The 20080-nt window shown below is 44.4% G+C and overlaps 1 long non-coding RNA gene across 1 annotated transcript; it reads left to right on the top strand.

Moving 5' to 3' along the window:
* Positions 1-257: 257 nt before the first annotated feature.
* Positions 258-19934, top strand: LOC122461255. Its single transcript, XR_006283122.1, has 5 exons — positions 258-906; positions 13518-13532; positions 17537-17539; positions 17684-17697; positions 19924-19934. It is a non-coding gene; the product is annotated as an uncharacterized LOC122461255 (long non-coding RNA).
* Positions 19935-20080: the final 146 nt, after the last annotated feature.

A 20080-nucleotide genomic window follows, 5' to 3' on the forward strand; every position in this document is an offset into this window, starting at 1 on the left:
CATTGAGTTAACTGCAGGTTTAACTTTGTCAAAGTTAACTTTGCCATCCTTTTCCATCCATTGCAACTACAAATAGTTGCTGTGCCAGTAGTTCATTTATTTGTTGTTTTACATTTTGGCTTATTAATTACTTAGTTACCCAATGGTCCCCCAGATTCCATACACCCGACCCTACTGCCCATAGATCCCTTTTGCGACAATTCCATGTGTATTCCCTTACCCACTACCAAAGTCAAAGCAGAGTTAACAAACTACCTTAAAAAATGGGAGCTGAGACTTGCTCCTGGGATAATGAAAACCAGCAGGGTTTGCAGGAGCTGGTAAAAAACCCCATTCTCCTCCCAGAGGCAGAATGAGAACCTAGGGGTAAGGGTTCCCAGCTGTTTCAACCCAGGGAGCTCTACTCTTAGCTCAGCACTAATTATATCCTTTTCTTCTTTTCCATCTTCTTTTTCTCAGTTTACTTAATTTGCCGCTGGTAGGCTGTATTTTAAAGGGACCTCACAGGGTTAATTGCTTTCTTTCCACCTCTTCCTCCCCGCCTCCCATCCTTTTCCCCACAATTTTGGTTTTCTGAAGTTTTAACAGATGGTACTTTGGATACTTAGTGAAAAGTTTGTTTGGACAAAGCATGACAGAAGTCCACTGCATTCCATTGAAATTTTTAAAGTAAAAGGTCCATGGGTGACCATGAAAACAAATGTTTTACTGCCTTTTTAAACAATCCCAAGGCAAAGGAAGCACAGGGTAAGGCAGTTGTGTTGCAGGGATTGTACTTGGTGGCTAAGTCGTTACAGGCAAAATATACCACCTTAAAAGAATTAAATGCACAAGTAAGTAATTTAAAGTAAATAAAGAGTTACAAGTAGCCTTTGTAGAAATTAATACTACAAAGTTTGGAGGAAAGTAAACGGTCGGGAATTGTGAAAATGTTAAACGGTAATGGTTGTAAAAATGTTAAAAAGGAAAAGGAAAAAGTTGTGGCGTTATAAAAGAAAAATGTGTGGTTTAAAAATAAACCCCAGTTATGTAAATGTAAATATATGTGCAACTTGGTACAGTCACATTGGGTGGAGCCCTGGTAGTTAAACAAATTATACAAGGGGGTCAAGTGGCTACTATCACCACTATGTTTTTGTCCCCAGGAGCCTTTACAACTATTCTAAGGAAAAATGGGTCCTTTCCCCACAGAAATGGTCTGTAAAGGACTGCTGCAGGCAGCAAGCAGCCATATACTTTGATCTATATTATTGGACTATTGGACAAGTTAATCAAAAGCACTAAAAAAAATGTAAGGGGTTTCTATTAGAACTTAACTCTAGTTGTCTCTCATTGTACAAGGTGGGAATGTAATCATCATCCACCACTTCCACTGCAACTCTGCTCTCCTGGTGCCATGAATCCACCTCGCAAGTCCTCTTATTGTTCTGGATAAATAACTACTTTTGTGGCATCCGTTGTCATCCACCGTTTCCACTGCAACTCTGCTCTCCTGCTCTCCTGCAGATGCTATACCAAAGCAAGCACGGAGCCCACTCAGCTCACCACCGCTGTTGTGAGCATTGTAAACACCCCGCGCATTATCCTGGAGTATGTGCAGAACCGGGCTAAGAGACGCCAGCACGAGGATGATTTTGATGAGGACATGGATGCAGACATTCCTGAAAGCACAGGCTGTGGCAATTGGGACATCATGGTGGCAGTGGGGCTGGTTGATACAGTAGAATGCCAAATTTGGGCCCAGCAAACAAACACACACTGGTGGGACTGCATAGTGTTGCAGGTATGGGATGATTCACGGTGGTTGCGAAACTTTTGCATGTGTAAGGCCACTTTCCTGGAACTCTGGTGAGTTGCTTTCCCCCACCCTGAAGTGCAGGCATACCAAGATGAGAGCTGCTCTGACAGTTGAGAAGGGAGTGGCGATAGCCCTGTGGAAGCTTGCTACGCCTTACTGCTACCGGTCAGTCGGGAATCAATTTGGAGTGGGCAAATCTACTGTGGGGGCTGCTGTGATCCAAGTAGCCAATGCAATCATTGACGTTCTGTTATCAAGGGTAGTGACTCTGCAAAATGTGCAGGTCAAAGTGGATAGCTTTGCTGCAATGGGTTTCCCTAACTGTGGTGGGGCGATAGATGGAATGCATATCCCTGTCTTGGCACCAGACCACATTGCCAACCAGTACATAAACCTCAAGGGGTACTTCTCAATGGTGCTGCAAGCACTGGTGGATCACAAGGGATGTTTCAGCGACATCAGTGTGGGATGGCCGGGAAAGGTGCATGACACTTGCATCTTTAGGAACTCTGGGCTGCTTGAGCAGCAGCAAGAAGGGACTTACTTCCCAGACCAGAAAATTACTTTGGGGATGCCAAATAGTTACCCTTGGGGTCCCAGCCTACCCCTTGCTCCCATGGCACATGAAGCCGTACACAGGCAGCCCAGACAGTAGTAAGGAGCAGTTCAACTATAGGCTGAGCAAGTGCAGAATGGTGGTAGAATGTGCTTTTGGACGTTTAAAAGCTTGCTGGTGCTGCTTGCTGACTAGGTCAGACCTCAGCGCAACCAACATTCCCATTGTTATTGCTGCTTGCTGAGTACTCCATAATATCTGTGAGAGTAAGGGGGAGATGTTTATGGCAGGGTGGAAAGTTGAGGCAAATCGCCTGGCATCCGATTTTGAGCAGCCAGACACCAGGGCAATTAGAAGAGCACAGCAAGGCGTGCTGCGCAGCAGAGAGGCTTTGAAAACCAGTTTCATGACTGGCCAGGCTTCGGGGGACAGTTGTGTGTATTTCTCCTTCATGCAAACCCGCCCCCTTTGTTGATTTTAATTCCCTGTAAACCAACCACCCTCCTCTCTTCAAAATAGAGTAACTATTGTTTTGAAACCATGCATTCTTTTTTTATTAATTAAAAAAAGGAAGATAACTGACAAGGTAACCCAGGAGGGGTGGGGTGGGGGAAGAGGGAAGGACAAGGCCACACTGCTTATTGTAGCCACACTACAAATCAAACTGTTTGCATGACAACCTTCTGTTGCTTGGGCCATCCTCTGGAGTGGAGTGGCTAGGTGCCCGGAGCATCTCTCCCGCGTTTTTGGGCATCTGGGTGAGGAGGATATGGAACTTGGGGAGGAGGGCAGGCAGTTGTACAATGGATGCAGTGGGGGTCTGTGCTCTTGTTGGCTTTCCTGCAGCTGCACCAGACACTTCATCATGTCCGTTTGCTCCCCCATTAGCCTTACCATCACCTCCTGCCTCCGCTCTTCGCGCTCCTGCCTCTGCTTTTCACGCTCACTTCATGCTTTCCTAGCCTCAAACACTGAATGCCTCCATGCATTCAGCTGTGCCCTCTCAGTGTGGGAGGACTGCATGAGCTCGGAAAACATGTCATTGCAAGTGTTTTTTTTTCACCTTCTAATCTGCAATAACCTCAGGGATGGAGATGATAGGGGAGCCTAGAAACATTTGCACCTGGGGGGGAAATAAAAAGGGAGAGTAAAATTTAAGATGATACATTTCTGAGAACAAAAGGGAGACTCTTTCACAGTGAATCAACAATTCACAGCAGACAGCTCATGTGCTTTAGGTACAAGGTTGCATTTTGCCTTTTTTATTGAGCGCCTGCCGGTATGATGACACATCAGACACGGCTGGGCAACAGAATTCAGTTTCCATGCAGCCATGGTAAGGCAAAGGGTAGGCAGGGTTGGCTTCTTACGCATAACATGTGAATGGTTTCAAACTGCAGCGCCATCCTTTCCCATAGCAAGCAATGGGTTGGGTTTCACATTTAAAAGGAAGGGCTGTGGTTTTCGAGTGGATGTGCAACACACACCTCCCCCCACCCCACCGTGTGGCTATTCTCCAGGATGATCCCTTTTAGCCAAGCGCAAACAGCCCAGCATGAACATGGTCCTTTTACTGTTCCCTTACAAAAATTCCCCTATTTCAACCAGGTGGCCATGAATGATATCACTCTCCTGAGGCTAACACAGAAAGATATAGACCGAATGTTGCTTGAATGTGACCAAAACCCAGGACCATTCACTGCCATGCTTTGATCTGCATTGATTCCAGAATAATTTCAGAGTACCTCCAGGAGAGCTTCATGGAGATGTCCCTGGAGGATTCCCGTTCCATCCCCAGAGATGTGAACAGACTTTTCCAGTAGCTGTACTGGCTGCGAATGCATCACAATTCTTCATGGCAAATCAAACATTAAACACTACTGCTTTTAAACCCTGTACTGTAGTTACAAATGTGCACTCACCAGAGGTGCCTTCTCCAGCTTCAGGGTCGGGGATCCCGCCTTCGGAGGGTATTGGCTCCAGGGTGATGAAAAGGTCCTGGCTGCCGGGGAGAACAGATTCACTGCTTGCCTGCTGTACATTCTCCTCTTCCTCATCCACAAAATCCTCCTCCCTGTTGCGTGAGACTTCCCCCTTGCAGGTGTCCATGGACAGTGGTGGGGTAGTAGTAGGGTCCCCTCCTAGAATGGCATGCAGCTGATCATAGAAGCAGCATGTATGGGGCTCTGACCCAGAGTGACCATTTGCCTCCTTTGTCTTTTGGTAGGCTTGCCTCAGCTCCTTAACTTTCACGTGGCATTGCTGTGTGTCCTGTTGTAGCCTCTCTCCAACATGCCCTGTGAGATTTTGGCAAATATATTTGCATTTCTTCTTTTTGATTGGAGTTCTGCCTGTACAGACGCTTCTCCCCATATAGCAATCAGACCCTGTGTCTCCCTTTCGGTCCATGTTGGAGCTCGTTTGCGATTCTCAGGGGACTGCATCGTCACCTGTGCTGCTGAGTTTGCCAGGCTGACCAAAGAGGAAATGAAATTCAAAAGTTCCCAGGGCTTTTCCTGTGTATCTGTCTAGTGCTTCGGAGTTCAAAGTGCTGTCCAGCGTGCTCACAATGGAGCACTCTGGGATAGCTCCCGGAGGCCAATACCATCGATTTGCGTCTGCACTACCCCAAATTCGATGAAGGAAAGTTGATTTTAGCTCTACTTCCCTCGCTGGGAAGGAGTACAGAAGTCGATTTGAAGAGCCCTTTAAGTCGACGGAACAGGGTTGGTTGTGTGGACGCATTCATTTTAAAATCAAACTAACGCAGCTAAATTCGACCTAAACCTGTAGAGTAGACCAGGCCTTATGTAAAAAATAATAAAAGCAGTGCAAGGGGTGTTGAGCAAAAGAGAATTTTTGTGTGTGAATCTTTTTGTATAATTATGTAATGTTTTAAGGACCTAAACCTTGGTTTATATAATCCTGTTTGTAGGTTTAAAATAAATTGGTTTGGCTCCATTCACCTCCTGGATCTAGCCACGGAAGTTACTAACTTGGCTGTGAGATTTAAAAAAAGAAAAGTCACAATATATCTTAAAAACCCCTCAAAAACATTTATAAAGTAGATTTTCTCTAAGTACATGTGGCATATACAGCATACATGATGGTGCAGTGTGGAATCAAGGAATTATGGCACTTGCTTGGAATAACCTACATAACTGATTGGTGGCATTTCTCTCTTGGGTATTTTGGCCAATTCAAATTCATCAGATAAATTCTTTATAGCATACCACACTATCATGTTGTAACCATGCCTCAGTGGGTCACAGCTGAGAATGTCAAACTTAGGACAAACTGCTGAGGGCAAACACAATCCAAAACTGGTGGCTAATCCCCCACAGGATATACCAAACCAGTAACAAAAGTAAACTTCTGTTTCACCACACTGGCTAACAAGAAGTCATAAAAGCAGTTTCCTTGGGCATCCCAGTCCTTGTATTATGACCAAAACACTGGATTTAAAGGTGAGTGGTTCTTTACAACTACCAGTCTCATTAAAGAAAAGGTTCTTCTGATCCCATAGGACCAGCCACACACCCGGGTTAATATATAACTTAGATCTTACCCAAAACTCATGCTGATACCAGTCCTTTAGTTTCTAAAATCTAAAGGTTTATTTATAGAAAGAAAGAAAGAAAGAAAGAAAGAAAGAAAGAAAGAAAGAAAGAAAGAAAGAAAGAAAGAAAGAAAGAAAGATGAGAGTTAAAATTGGTTAAAGGAATCAAATATTGTAGTGAGGCAGGGTGGCCTCCAGAGGACCCAGAATGGGATGGCCCCCGCACTGAGCCCAGGGCCTAATTGCCCCTCCCGAAGGAAGTGGGAGGGAGGGGCAGGAAGTATAAAAGGCGGTCCAGAAAGCTCAGTAGGGAGGCAACCACCGGAGAGACCCGATGCCTCTTGTGGCTTCCCGAGCTGGGAAGCAGCTGAGAGTGCGGAGAGAGCAGAGGACTGGCCTGGGCCACCAGCTGATTCAGACCTGGAGAAAGCAGACAACTGGCCTGGACCACCCAGACCGTCATTGGACCTGACCCCGGAAGGGAGATGACTGGCCCAGACCACCGACAGGCCGGACCCCCAAAGACTTGCTTGTGGTCCTGGAAGCTGCTGTCAATCTCAACCCTTCCTCATGGCAACAGGTACACCAAGAAGGGGAGTGTGGAAGGGTCCTGGGCCAGGAAATAGTGGAGTGGGTGGGCCTGCATCCCCCCGTCACCCCAACCCATGGGTGGCAGTCACCCCTTCCCCAGGCCAGAAGCCTGAGCCTCAGACTCTTTGCTGCCCTGCCTTGATCCGGGGCTGGGGCCAATTGACTGTTTGTTTCCCTCCCAGCCTGAGCACAGGCCTGGGCCCCCAGCTGCAAGCGGAGACCGCTTCGTTCCTCGCGGTGGCTGAAGTATCATTAACATAGTGAGGCAGGGTGGCCTCCTGAGGACCCAGAGTGGGAGGGCCCCTGACTGAGCCACTACAATACATATAGTAATTATAAAGTTCTTCTTTCAGGCTTGTAGCTGTGATGGAATAAACTGCTGTCTTAAGTCAAGTCTCTGGCTGCTTCCAAATCATTGAAAGTCCATAGGTTAGAATGCTCCCATTAGTATAGTCCAGAGGCTGGAGCAGGATAGAGGCAAAATGGAGGGGTTTCCAGGGCAATTTATATCCTCTGCCATGTGGAGGGAAACCCATTGTTTCAAACAAAAACGTCAGCCCAGCAAGTGGACAATCACAGGTGACCAGATAGTGTTTGGAGTCACATGGGCAAGTCACATGCTCATGCCCAGTTTCGCTCAGTCATTGCAGGAACCATTACCTACATTCCACATAGCACATTTGCAGGACAGTCCACTCAATGTAGATGGGTGTCTACCATGATCCATTGTGAGTAAGTGTCCTTTTGATGGGCCACTCAATTTGAACAGTCCCACCAAGATGTGCTGGCTAACTACTTCATGAGCATTACCGCAGGAGCAAACATCTGAAATCCAGGTATAGAGCCAATGTTCATAATTTCAAATACAAAAGTGATACATGATTACAGATAGCATAATCACAATCCGTGAATCATAACCTTTTCATAGACATCTTACATGCCACATTTTACACAAGATGTTTTGCAAATATATAACAGTGGTTGCAACAATGATCTACATGGTCATATTTTAATCAGATAAGGTCACACATGTTCTATATATACATCTACAGTATTTACAGCTATACAATCTCTCCATGTATCTCAGATAGTCAGATCTACCACTCTAGGGGTATCTATCATTGCAGTGTGACCTTGAGCATCAGTGCCCCTCAGTCCCTCCTAGTCTCTCCCTGTAGCAAATAATTGTTTAGTTTTCAGTGGGCTGTAATACTTTGGTCTAATTTTGGTTGTTGTGTTTAGTGTGTGGGTGCTGGGTGGTGCTGGTGGCCTGTGATACACAGGAGGTCACACTAGAAGACCTGGTTGCCCCTTCTGGCTTTTGACTCTGTGATTCTTTGCTTTTGTAATATTGCTAGTAGATGGATGAAATTCAAATCAAATGCTAACCGTTAATTTTTAAAAAGTAATGCCTTGTTGATAGAATCAACATATTCGCTGTAATAATCCATTTAGACTCAAGATGTCGCTGCTGTCCATCACTATCATACTAGCTTTTCCTACGCAGAATACTCTTCTAGTAAAGGCAAACACTGAAGGGATTTTTCCTATGGGAACGGATCACAAAGGGAAAAACAAGGAAAAGAACTCGATTTTAGCTTTTCGCAATTGAGTTATACAAAACCATTCCACTGAAATCTGAAATATCCTTGTTCTTCGGCAGAAGATACTGAACAAGGCTTTATTTGTGGAGAGGTTGACACTATGAAGGGGATAAACGAAAGCAGATGTCGGGTTCGGAAATAGCCCTTCTTTCCTTTCTTTACACCCTAGTCTGCTTTTGTTCTGCAATCTCTGGATGGGATGCTATTCGGTACTGTAGATGCTATTCGGTTCCCGAAGAATTAGAGCCTGGTACCTTTATTATAGGAAATATTGCCGATGATCTGGGGCTGGGTATCAAGCATGTCCCCTCGCCGCGGCGGATTGTGTTTTGTGCAGGGAACTGAACGAAAGCTTGGAGAAGTGAATTTGCAGAATGGGGCCCTAATTATCAGTGAGACGATGGACAGAGGAGAGCTGTGTGGGCGAACAGGCAGCTGTCAGATGAAATTTGAGCTTGTCATTGAAAATCCTCTCCTACACTATTTTCGGCTGGAAGTCCTGGTTACAAATGACAGTTCGCGCAGATTTCCCCAGAGTGAAGTATCGCTCCCAGGAGCGCAGTCAGCAATGGCTGGCACTGTGTTCCCACCAGTCGGCACTCACGATCCGGATGTTGGGTATACTTCTTTGGCCTCTTACAAACTTACTAGAAGTGAGCATTTGCTTTAAAAGTACCTAGGTGTCGTGAATGGAATAAAATTCCAATGTTAGTGTTGCAAAAGTTACTGCAGGGAGAGCAAGAGCCGATTCAAAATATCACTGTAAAAGCGAAAGATAACGGGATTTCCCAAAGATATGTCTGCATCGGTGTGCTGGATTCCAACGCTACCGGCCCAGTGCTCGGTTAAAACAGCTACGTTGCCAGACTAGCGGAGGATGTGGTCAAAGACGCATTGATTATTCAGCTGAATGCAACTGATGTATTTGAATGGAAGAAAAGAGTACACTTTGGGCACCAACACTGCACCTAAAGTGCAGAGAATATTTTCTACTGATCGTGATACCGGGCAGATACTGGGGGTGGGGGGGGAGAGGGGGATTTTGAGACAAGGTGCAGAATATGATGTGGCAGTGCAGGCGCGGGAGGGAAGTCGGTTACCATTGGCATCCCATTGCAGTCCTTGTAAAGGCTGTGAATGGCAATGACAATGTCCCAGCAGCGACGGTAAATTCCCTTTCTAATCCTGTCGGGGAAGATCCTGCAGCCGGGACGACGGTCGGTCTGCTCAGTGTCGTAGACCAGGGCTCCGGGGTGAACGGGAAGATCGGCTGCCACATTCTTCAGAACGTACCGTTTCAGCTGATGCCCCTGCTGAAGACACAGTCCCCTTGGTGACCAGCGGCGGCTTGGACAGAGCGGTGGCCGAGGTCACGATAGTCGCCCGGGATTGCGACTCCCCTCCGAGGGAGAATTAACTCTGTAAATGACACAGCCCCCTGCTTCGAATCGGCCTCTCACCCTGTCTGGGTGCCAGCGAGTAACTCTGAGTCTGGGCGCCTCCATCTTCTCGGCGGCCGGCGTGGACCCTGGTGGCGGAAAATAGCCGTTCGTCCTCGCCATCTTGAGCGGCGAGGCGCTGGGGGACCGCTGGTTTCCATCAGCCCCCGGGGCGGGGATATTTACGCGCTGGGCACCTTGGACTGCGGGCGAACGAAGAACTTCAGTGTCCATGTCCCCGCGGAGGACGCTGGGGTCCCCTCCCTGAGCGGCACAGCCTCGGTGCACGTCTTCATTCTGGACGAGAATAACAACGCGTGTGGCCTGCTGCCAGCTGGGGAGCCGCGGGTGTTGCGGGCAAGTGCCCAGCGCTGCGAGCTCCGGGCTCTTGGCTCACCGGCTGCGGGTTTCTGGCGGCGAGCTGGGCTGTCCCACCTGGGCTCGCCTTCCAGCTGCGGCAGGCCGCGGACCGCAGCCTCTTCCGGGCGGGGCTGCGCAGGGGGAACGCAGAGCGCTGCGGCTGCTGACTGTGGTGAAAAATCAGGGAGACCCAGTGCTTTCTACAGCCCTAACCGTCACCCTGAACTGATCGAGCAGCTCCCCGAGGGTTTCTCTCATATGCCAAAAAGAAAAGGAGGACTTGTGGCACCAAAATGTGTTAGCCTCTAAACAAATTTTGGTGCCACAAGTCCTCCTTCTCTTTTTGCGAATACAGACTAACACGGCTGCTTCTCTGAAACCTCTCATATGACAATGTGTCTGATAATCACCCTGGAGTGCATTTCCTTTATTTTCTTATTCAAACGTATAGTCCTGATTTCCAACCACTGCCGCAGTACAGGGGACTTGCCCGGGATCCCTTTTCTCTTGCGAGGGCTCCGGGAAAAGGGGTGAGAATGGCTCCTTCTGTGGCACTTCTAAGTGTCAGGCGGCTTATCTCGGGTGCTGTCCAAGAGTGACCTGATTTTGGTGAAACCCTTGAATACCATCAGGATTTCTAGCGGGTGGACATTCTTAAGCAAAAACGTTAGAGGGGATGGACCTAGCGAGATGGTGAAGCAACTTTTCCGTCGGGTGAGTCATTGCAGGCTCGTTACTTCACTTCATATGTTCTTGGACTATCATATCATAGTCTGAATGTTGGATTTGTGCAGAGTTGTTTTCATTTATGCTTCCTGCTTTTCCTCTGGATTCATTTTATCTCGGGTATGTGGTTCATCTTCGTCTGAATATCTGATGACTATAATAGGGGAAAAAAGAAACCGTTATATATTTGGATCTCTTTACGAACAACTTTCTGCTGATGCTTTCGCTGGTGCTACGCGGTATCTTTTCCTTCCCATTGACTTTCAGTTGCGGCAGATAGCATAGTTCCATGTTGGCACTCAGTGTATGTAAGGATACTGGGGGAGATTGTGACAAATCTTGCGTTGCATAGCCATCAGATATGGCTCTGCCTCTGGTGGCTCTACCTTTATCTTTTCATTGCAGCAGGATAATGCTGTTTCCATGTTGTGTTAACTCTGGCTTGGACCTACATGGCAGTGAAGAATTGACATTTCCAAGATGGAAATGATAGTGGTGAGTTGATGGAATTGTGTAAGCAGGGCCGGCCCACAACATTTTGGCATCTGAGACCGGGAGCTCAAATAATGCCCCATGCCCCCTAGCTTGGGCCAAAACTTTGAAAGGTCTCAATTCTGTCTTCTTCCTGTTCTTCTACTCTCATGGTACTGGTTTGCTACCTACCTCATGCATCCGATGAAGTGAGCTGTAGCTCACGAAAGCTTATGCTCTAATAAATTTGTTAGTCTCTAAGGTGCCACACGTACTCCTTTTCTTTTTACCTCAACAAAGGAGAACTAACATGCCTTGTTCAAAAATTTTAAGTAACACTTACCTTTCAATCTCCTGAACAGCAAATGTAACTTTTCTTGTCTGCATAGTAAACACTGGCATTTTTATCTGTTTGAATAATCAAAGTGGTGCTTTCTGTGCCTTCTTGGTTGCAAAGATTTTAACTGCTTCCTGAAGGTCCACAGTCTTCGCCAGCTCATGCTCTATTGAGATGGTTGCAAGGCCGACCAGCCTCTCCTGTGTCATTGTGGAGTGTAGATGTGTTTTTATTAACTTCAGCTTGGAGAAGCTGTGTTCTCCACTGGCAACTGTTACAGGAAGTGTTAGAAGTATGCACAGAGCAACAAAAGCATTTGGAAAGAGGGTGGTCATCTTATTTGTGCACATATATTCCAGAACAGCCCTTGGAGTTGATCCTGCTGAAATGTATCTTGAAAGGGCTTTCAGTTCATCACCTAAATCACTCGCATCAATGTCATGCATATCATCATGTGTCAACACTGTCTCTAGTGCCCTGCATTGCTGGTGTAGGTCTTCTTCAGGTACAGTGAGGAGTTTTGGAATATCATACAACAGCCAGAATATACTGCTGTGTTCCTTGAGCTGCATGAAATATTCTTCAACTGACTGTATTGCACAATCTAGCACCTGGTTAAAGAATTCAACTTTGAATTATTGTTTGGGGTCTCTTATGGGGTTATCTTGTGCTTCATAATCAAAATGTCTTCTTCTTCGGTGACTCTTCTATTCTTGAATGGGTGGGAAAATAGCTTCAGTGTGAAGTTCCTCTACCAACTTCTGTGCACTCTTCACAACATTTTGAAATCCTTCCTCTGACCAGTAAGACTGTAGGTATGACTTTGCTTTGTCCAGTTGTTCCATTGCTCCAGATATATCAAGGTCAACACCTTGGAGTCTCTTGCTTACAACATTTATTTCAAACATTATGTCATGCCACAATACTAAGCCACACAGAAATTTGAAGTTATATATGTTTCTGGTGATTCCATTTCCCTCTGCCACTGTTCTCCCATGAACAGTTCCTGTCATAGCATTATCCTCCGTAATGGCAACTATGGCATCATCTGGGGTCTTCCCAATTTGGTGTTTGATAGGCTTTATCACCTCCACTCGACTTTTCCATCAGGTGGCACTCGGTGGTTTCAGTGTCAGAGAGGATGTTCCCAGAAGTTGCTTCAAAACTTGCCATCAATGAGTTGATGCAGAGAAAAATACATAGATGCTTTGAATTACTTTAAAAAATTCAGCAGCCTCACTAGAAGCTGATGCTGCATCACTGACCACCAAGAGGGTTTAACTCTCGGATCCATGTCTGCACTTCTCTCTTCTTTCCTATCATGTTGGCACCATTATCGTAGCCCTGACCTTTCATGTCAGCTATCGCAATTCCCGTATCTTCCAGCTTTTTAAGAAGCACATTTGTCTTACCAGCTCCTGTAGTATCATCAATGTCAATAAATTCTAGAAAATGCTCTCTGACAGTCACTATTGCAGGGACATTTTCACTAGGTTCTGTTCTTGTTACAAAATGCACCATTAAAGTAATTTATTCTGTATGGTTGATGTCAGGTGTGTAGTCCAAAATAACACAGTAATATCTTGCTGACTTCAGATCTGCCACAATCTTCTGTTTGACTTTTGTTGCCAGTAACTATATGATCTCATTTTGAATTGTTTTTCCAAGGTAGTGGTGTGTGTACATTTCTTGGGTGGTGACTCTTCCTAGATGCTCCTGGAGTACAGCATCAAACTCAGCCATCAGCTCCACAATTTTAAGGAAGTTTCCATTATTTGGCACATACAGCTGATTTGAAGTGCCACGCAGGGCTAGGTTTTGGGTAGCAAGCATTCTCACAATGGCAATGAGCCTTTTCAGAACATTTGGCCAGTAAAGAGACTCTGATGCAATCTTCTCTTGATGCTGATCATCTATGGTGGCCTTTAACCTTAGTCTCATCTTAAGCTCTTTCCACCTATGGAATGCTCTCTGGTGATTTGCTGCCTTCTCATGGCATGCCAGATTTCTAGGCAGATTTTTCCAGTCCTTTGTTCCTGTAGAACCCAATGTGGCTGGAACATTAGACTGGAGGAGTTCGCAAGAAAAACAGTATGCAGCATTCTGGGTTTTTAAGTACATAAGCCATGGCCTCTCCACTTTGTCACCATTGGGGATTTCACACCAGTAATGTGCTGGATGGAACCTTCTATTTTCATTGTCTTTGGGGAACATGAAGTTTTTCACTTTTTGTGGCCCATGCAGTACAAGGAAGTCCCTCAGACTACTGCTCAAGTGGGTCCATAGTCCTGGGTCATCTAGACTTAAGGAACTAAACTCAGCAGCAGCTGTTTCTTGCACCTCCACCACACTTTTCTGATCTGCACTTTTGTTCAGGAATGTGCACGGTTACATCCATTTGAGATGGAGATATGGATGCTGCAGTAGCTGCCAGGTCACCTGCACTCTGACTAACTGGAAGATCAGGTGTCTCCTCACCACTCACATCCTCATCTGGGCTGGAAGGCTCACCATGAACAATTGTGTCTATGTATCTCAGGAGAGCTCCTTCCTGCTTAGATAGAAAAGCTTCCTTTGCTTTTGCTTTTTCCGAATGCTGCCCCAGAGGGGCGTTTTCTTCTTTCACTTATGACTGCCGTTCTGTGCCAGCTATAGTGGCTCTCAACACTCAGTTGAAGGGGACAAATAAGCAGGCTGGTAGCAGGGCTTGAGTGAGGGAAGATATCAGTGTCTTAAGGGCCTAACTGGCTCCTACTACTTCAGTTGACTGCCTGTTCTCTTCAAGTGGGTTCAGGGACGCAGCAGGAAACAGGAAGCTCCCTGAGAAGCTGGTGTTAATCAGTCTAGGCTCCTGGGGATGCTAGAGAGGTAATAAGAGGCTCCTCCTCCTCTCTCTCTCTGCAGCTCCTGCTGCTTTCTGTTATTCCCTCACCTTTTCTCCTGCCTGCCTGTTATGTCTCTTGTGCCCTCCTTCCTCCACCACAGCACTCCACCATCTCTGTGCATTTAGAGCAGAGAGAATACATATGTACCAGCAGCAGACACAATTTTCTACACTCTGGGTCCTAATGGTGCCCCCCCCTACAGTCTGGCACCTGAGGTGGTCCCCTCAGTTCGCCTCATGATAAGGTCAGCCCTGCAAGTAAAGAAACTGAAGGGATTTTGCATGCATCTGCAATCAAAGGCAACAGTGCCGCCCTTCTCTCATATCTTTCCAGGTATCACAAAACCTGAGGAGTCTGGTGGACCACAGCACTTTTCTCTCATGTCTGGTTGACCAGAAGATGGTGGTTTTTCTCAGATATGGACTCACCCCATTTACCCATGTGTTTATCACCTGGATTATTGTCATTCATGCTCCTTGAGCTTCCCTTGTTGAGGCTCTGGATTTTTTTTTTCATGCAGAGTTCAATTGCTCATCTTTTGAGTGAGGTGGGATGGTATTTGCACATGAACTCCATTCTTTCCACTGGCTACCATGTCTGGGTGCAATTCAAAATTCATTTTAATGCCAGTTATAGCCTGGAAGGGAACCCAGTTATTTAAGAGCAGCGCCTTTCTTAAGCTCTGTAAGGGCAGCTGTGATGCGCTGTGGCATATCCATGTTGGAGGCTGGAACTCTGCTTCCCAGAGACAGCAGGGTTATCCGGGTCTCAGGTTTTTTAACTTTCTCTCCTTGACTGTGATCTGTGCATGACAGCCCGAATTCAGGAAGCTTCCAATTAGGAAGGAGATGTTTTGTTCAGTCAGCTGTTTTGTGTAAAAAGCTTTGCTTTCTTCTTTTGGTTTGTAAGATATGTTAGTTTCTTATCAAAGATGGAATGAAGTTTAACCTTTTGTAGATAACTAGGTACTTTCAGTGTAGGCAAACATTTAATAAACATATAATGCTTTTATACTATTTTTTAATTCATCCTCATACGATGATGACTAATGTGTAAGGAGACAAACTCCCAATATTGATGACTAACAATTACATCCTAATTATTTATATCTAGCTTTAAATATTTCATTTATTGGCCTATTTGCCAAAATATATGAGATGCATCATTAGCAATAGATACAGAGACTAAGGGTATGTATTAAAAGAAAATGGACTCTGTAGTAAGAAGACATATTATAAATGGGTCAAGACCTATATTTTTCCTTGGTTTTTAAATTACAGAACCTGATACTGTAACATCCTACAAGTGCAAAAGAATCAGTAGAAAATGTGTTTGTAGCTTTTATGACATTCCCACACTTATCTTTCCTCTTCAAATTTTGGAGCATTTCCTATGAAAGGGATGTTTGATTTGATCTATGCTTTCAATGCTTCTGTTCTGATTAAATAGGCTTTTCTCTAATTACTAAAATTGTAATATCCAGTTTGTATCCAAATAATATTCAGAACAAGACCCTAACAAATTGGGTGTTTTCCAAAAATACACATGGGTTTCAGTGAAAATTAATGGTTTATTCTTGTTTTTCCCCTATCAGGTAGATCATATTTCAAGTTAAAGAGGATAAAATGATACTAAGTGGGTTAGTTTAATTGTTTTTATATCCATGTATCAGAATAAATAAATAGCAATATACAGGGATCTATACAATATAAAATAACTTTCAAGGATAGGGCTGAATGTCTACCCAACTTCAGAACTATGGATCTCCTTTCAAATTCCCACTCTGCAGATGCTATCGGATGGTGCCTTTCATAAATAGTCAAAAGGAATTAATGAGATGTAAGGGCATACCCCTAGGGAGTGTTCACTTGCTGTGCAGGTTGCTTGGTCCATTTTAACATGAAGCAAGATTGTGAGCACAGTTCCTTAAGCATAGTGGCTTCTATAAAATCCAGTTATCTTTTTTTTTAAGGGGGGGAAAGTTGCCTCTCCCAAGACAGGAGCAAACATTCTGCTTAATGAAACCACAGGCCGAACTTTATTCTGGGTGTAATTATGTAAATATGGAAAACGTATTATATAAAATTTTATATTTTAGGATTTTGCTACAAAACTTCAGTGTTATAGGAGTACATAAAAGCAGAGGTACTAAAGCTATTGCACGTTTTATGAAGCATTTTCTTAATAGAGGTTTTGATGTTGCGATTCATTTAGAACAATTTTTGGTTTAGACTCAAGATGTCGCTGTTGTCTACAATTACGGACAAGGATAGCGGATGATTTTTTCCCTTTCACAATGCAGTCAGCAAGACAAGTCACTAAAGACAACGCTCACCACACGAGTAAACAGACAAAGGTAAAACAAAGGTATTGTCAAAGGAATGTATCTGTATATTTTATTTATTTATTTATTTATTTATTTTATTGCACAACATAGTGAACCATAGCGAGGCAGAGACAAGAAATGATCTTATTGCCAAGCCTTTATGAAGCGGTTACTATGAAGAACAGAAGCAAACTAAGATGTCGGACTCAGGGCTGGTATTTCAAAGACCTATTTACTGCATGCTGGTTCTGTGTGTCTGTCTCTGGAGAGGCTCGTTACTGAGTTTCTGAAGCTCTAGCCTGATGCTTTTATGAGGAATATGGCCGAGGATCTAGAACTGGATAATATCAGAAGCTCGCAGGTTGCGGATTGTGTCAGGAAAAGAGAATTTGTGGAGCTGAAAATGCAGAATGGAGCCCTGATCATCACTGTGAAAATGGACAGGGCAGAGCTGGGTGGGCAGACAGTAAGTTGTGCGCTGAAATTTGAGATTGTGGTTGAAAATCTTGCAATGTAGTATGTGGAACTAGAAATCCTGGATGATTTCCCCACGTGGCTGAATCTGTTTTAGTGGACAGTGTGTTTCCTATAGTAGGGCTCAAGATCCTCTCGGTACTGATTCTTTGGCCACACATGAGATTTGGGCAAATTCACACTTTGCTTTGAAAGTAGAGAATCGTGGCGAACATAATAAAGTGCCAATTTTAATACCGGAAGAGTCATTGGACACAGAAAAAGGATCGACTCAGAATCGAATAACAGCAGCTAAATACAATGGGGCTCTCCAAAGATCTGGCACCCTCCATATGAGTATCACTGTGCTGGATTCTAACAATAACGCCCCTGCATTTGATGAAAACATCTACGCTATCTGCCTAGTGGAGAATGTGGACAAAGGCATCCTGGTTATTGACTGAATGCCACCGATTTAAATGAAGGAGGAATTGGAAGGATAGAGGAAATTGTTGGCAGCAACACTACAATCAATGTTCATAAAACGTTTTCTATCGATCCTGCTAACGGGGAGTTAGGGGTGGAAGGTGAAGTGAATTGTGGAGAATATAATATGGGAGTTCAGACGCGGGAGGGAAGTCAGTTAGCGTTGCACAGTCCTTGTAAATGTTGTGAATGGCAATGACAATGTCCCAGCAATGACGGTAAATTACCTTTCTAATCATATCGGGAAAGGCACTCCAGATGGGACGATGGTCGGTCTGCTCAATGTCATAGACCAGGACTCCGGGGTCAATGGGAAGATCAGCTGCCACATTCTTCAGAACGTACCGTTTCAGCTGATGCCCCTGCTAATAAAACATCCTTTTCCTTGGTGACAAGGCCCTTTGGACAGAGGGGCGGCCGCCTACAACATCACTATAGTTGCCTCTGATTGCGGCTCCCCTCCCCTATGCCCTATCTAGCAGGGGAACCATCCGAGTGCGAATTTCCGATGTAAGTTACAACGCCCCCTGCTTCGAAGTGGCCTCTTACACCAGTGGTTCTCAACCAGGGGTACCTGTACCCCTGGGATATGCAGAGATCTTCTAGGGGGCACATCAACTCATCTAGATATTTGTCTAGTTTTACAACAGGCTACATAATAAGCAATAGCAAAGTCAGTACAAGGTAAAATTTCATACCGACAAAATGAGGAAGTACTTTTTCAGTAAGAGTGTGCTATGACCCTTTTGTATTTTTATGTCTAATTTCCTAAGCAAGTAATTTTTAAGTGAGGTGAAACTTGGGGGTATGGAAGACAAATCAAACTTCTGAAATGGGTACAGTAGTCTGGAAAGGTTGAGAACCGCCCTCTTGCACTGTCTGTGTGTCGGAGAATAACTCTCTGGGCCTCTGCATTTTCTGGGTGGCCATGGTGGACCCTGAGATAAAGACCCCAGAGAAAGTTGCTTTATACCATAAATGACTTCTTCTTGGAGCAGCTAATCCTGGAACCCACAAGGGGAGAGGTAGTTCTTGTTTACTCCTAAATGGAGAATAGGATCTGCTCTAAGAGGTGAATGTAGTGAACTGCATGGTAACAGGGACCATAATATAATTAAATTTAACATCCTTGTGTGTTGGAAGGGTGAAGACAGCGAAGATGCCCACCACAGAAGCCCATCACAGTAGCATTTAACTTCAGAAAGGGGAACGACACAAAAATGAGGAAGCTAGTTAAATGGAAATGAAAAGGAACCATCATAAAAGTGAAATGCCTGCAAGCTGCATGGGAACTTATTAAATACACCATAATAGAGGATCATTAAATATAGACCCCAAATTAAAAACCCACAGTAAGAAGACCAAAAAAGCAGGGCCAATCGGGGGAGGGGGGGCAGGAGGGGCATTTGGACTGGACCTCAAGCTCAAAGCAGGCCTCAAATTTAGACACTTGTTGTTTGTTTGTTAATTTATTTGCATTTGATAAGTTTCGCAACTTGTTTTTATGTGCATCCCTATTGGACCAAAATGTGACACATTCTCTCATCTTAGAGCTGCAAATTTAAGCAAATAAGAGATGTGATTTGGTAAAAGACATAATTTTTTGTTAGCTGAAATAGATTTTGTCATATTAAAGAGTTAAAAATGTTCATAAATATTAATTAAAATATATTGGTTATAATGGCACAAGATTAGACCATGATGAAGGTGTCTTCTCAGATCAGCTGATTATATAGACAAACCACTTCTAGTGGCTGGTGCTGGATCAAGTGTGTGTTGAAAGGTAGAGAATTGTTACATTTTAGTGTCTTTATAGTTTTACATCTAGCTAAAAGAGGTGACTGGTTGGTTGAGCCCTAGCTTGGTAGCTTGGCCATCATCATAGACTTTCATAGTCTATAGACCCAGATTCAAGGTGAAAATTTTGAGGACAATCTTGTACAGTGAGTTTCGTGAGGACACACGTTTGAAATTTTTGGACATTATCCCTCTGTCAGTATCTGTGTCTGTGATTACTTATATATATATATATATATATATATATATATATATATATAGTCATCCCTTTGTCTTCAGCTCAGCCTGTTATATTATACCTTGCATGCTTGAGTTTTGATTCAGTGATAAGGATAATAACCTGTCTGACTGTTTCATTTTGTGTTCTTAATTAGTATTCCTTCATTTTAAGCAATTGTGTACCATTCAGCATTTGTGTACATGTTTACAGAAGAATATTTCAAGTGTGGATAGGCTACATATTTACTTTAGAACATTTCAGGTGTAAACTGAGGAAAGGTTTATTTTGTTAATTTCATGAGAAAAACTGGAAAAGAAATTGCTGCTCGAGTACTAGCAATCTAGATGGTTTTAAGTTAGATTTTCAAGTCTGCATTGGTCAAGTCAATGACAATGGACCTAATATGGCTGGGAAGTACAAAGGTGTACAAGCAGTTCTGCCTGAGCATAATCCCAACTGTATTTTCTCCAGC

The sequence above is a fragment of the Dermochelys coriacea genome, chromosome 8 (assembly GCF_009764565.3).
Source record: "Dermochelys coriacea isolate rDerCor1 chromosome 8, rDerCor1.pri.v4, whole genome shotgun sequence".
Taxonomy (NCBI): Eukaryota; Metazoa; Chordata; order Testudines; family Dermochelyidae; genus Dermochelys; species Dermochelys coriacea.